We start from the raw sequence: 2,575 nt of genomic DNA, 5'->3' as shown, positions 1-2,575 counted from the left end.
CCTGAACTTTATTATCTAAGCTAGGAGGAACGGGCAAACCGGCAGGGTTGGCGGCGGCGCCGACGGCGGCCGCGAGCTAGGGTTTGAAGGGGGGGAGGGGGGCGGGTGGGGGACTGTGGAGGGGGGTGGTGTTTGAGGATACGCCGCGGCTACTGAAAATTTTAGTAATGGTGGGTGGAGATGGTGGTGGACGAGGGAGGGCGACGGTTCAAATGCCTCGGCTACTGCAATTTTATTATAAGGTCAGTGCTGGAGGAGTGTGGGCGATGGTTGAAGTACGGCGGCTACTATAATCTGGGTAAAGGAATTGATGCGGGGCGGGAGTGCCCAAGATCGCGCACGGTTCAATAACAATATGCGTGTATGATAATAAGGAAAAGTGGCGTGGATCCGCCGATTTTTGCAACGCTCAAGGCGGGTAGTTTGTTTTTTATATTTCTAGCTAGCTGGTCTATCGAACACGGTTCGTCCTAATTTCCAAATAAACTTACCCGCCTTTAACTTCCACAGGTGGTGGTTTTACAGCGCACTTGCATCGCACACGGTTAAGCTAGTACCTCCACCCTTTGCTCGCGCTTGCGCGGTCGTGGTGATTTCAGCGCACTTGCATCGCACACGGTTGAGCCAGTACCTCCACCCTTTGCTCGCGCTTGCGCGGTCATGGTGATTTCAGCGCACTTGCATCGCACACGGTTGAGCCAGTACCTCCACCTTAATTTGCTCGCGCTTGCACGGTCGTGGTGATTCACATCGCACTTGTATCGCACACTGTTAAGATATTATACCCCGTGTTCGTTGAGGGTCATCAGAGTCTTTGCAGCAAAAAATAATGTTAGGGAGGGTCAAAAGACAGCCACACCAGCATGTGGCCCAAATATATATGAGTGAAAAGGGTGGTATGTGATGTTCAAAATTCCAATGCACAACTTTGACCCCGCGGGCCCACGGTTGGGCACATCATTGAAGATCGATGAGAGGGGCCAGAAGTCAAGAACCACTTGGAAGTGGCCAAATATATGTACGAATATTGGGGATGTTTAAAACTTTAAATACACAATGCATAACTTTGGTGGCACCTGCCTCGCAAACCCGAAAGCACCCTAACAACCACCTAGCTAGGATATATATAATGACATAATGTTGTACCTAGCTAGGATGCTTGGCCCACCACCTCCCACTTCGTGTCAGCGGGGCGGATGCACGTAATGATCGATACTTTGGTCATACATGCATGTCGCCATGACCTACCATAAGACGGACCAATGAATCTTTCGTTTGGTCAAATGATAGTTGTTGTTGTCGATAAACCGCTTGGGCCAATAGATTGAACCATCATAAACATCGCACGAGAGGTACCACAAAACCAGAACCTCTTGCATGTGGCCCAAAATGATGTACGTTGGGAAGGGGTGATGTGTGTTTTCAATATAGAATAATGTACAATTTAGATGTGGTGCCTACCTCTTGATACAGACAACAACCATGAATGCAAGGTAGTTAAGGACGAGATACGTACGAAGGGTTCGATGTAGGTCGAACCCAGCAATCCGAGCATCTGGGAGGGAATCCTGACAACGCATGACCTCGAGCTTTGGTTGACCGACATTTGACGGTGACCGACCCTAACATGAACTAGGAGGAATCCATTCATGGCCAACACATACCCCTCATTATCGATCAAAGCGATGATATATATACACTCGTGGAGCCCACAGATAGCCGTGTCATCACAAAAAACTGCACAAGGGAGACGTGGTCGATCAGAAGACCCCATATACACTGGATGCAGCCCGAAAATATGTATGGGTACGATGGTGTATGACGTGTCTAAATCCCAAATGCACAACTTCGATGGGCCACGCCAAGTACATTACAAACCAAACACCGTACCCGACTCCAAGCCTGGTTTAATACCTATGATGTCAGTTTCCCAACTTCGAGGCGGCAGTGGGAGGGGGTCGTCCCACGCATGTGCTCAAACTTTATTCTGTCTAGCATGGGACACATCTATATATATCTATACATCTATACACCTATATAGTGTGCGAATAACTATGAAAGTTGCTCGTTGGATGAAGCCAATCCGACGGTACAGAGATGGCAAATCCGAGCACTACTGGCCGTTGGATATCATCTACATTCCACCAGATTCTGCCACATGTACAATCTAGAAGACTCCATGGTTGAACTTAAGCATAATGCACAAACCTCACAACACAAGCCCTTCTCCTTTGTTCTCTAGAATCTTCCATATCTTAATTGCCCAAACCTTTTTTTCTAAATGAATTGTCACTTTTTTGTTTTTACCTTTACAATGCACAATTCCATGAATCTTAAAATAGTTTTTTTTATAAAACAAATTGATTTTGGATGAGATGAACTATTAAACGAACATCTACATCATGCATATCTGGAAGAAGAGGCGGGAAACCGATGAGAGGAGTGGCGAGAAACGGTAGCCTATTTTGAATAAAACCTAGTAGAGAAGGAAGCATGAGCTACACGACGCATGCGCACAGTGCTTACCCATGTACTGCATGTGCTGCCGAAATGGCTCAGGGTTGCCGCTCGATCT

The sequence above is a fragment of the Triticum aestivum genome, chromosome 7D, assembly GCF_018294505.1.
Source record: "Triticum aestivum cultivar Chinese Spring chromosome 7D, IWGSC CS RefSeq v2.1, whole genome shotgun sequence".
NCBI lineage: Eukaryota > Viridiplantae > Streptophyta > Magnoliopsida > Poales > Poaceae > Triticum > Triticum aestivum.
This window is presented reverse-complemented; position numbering follows the sequence as displayed.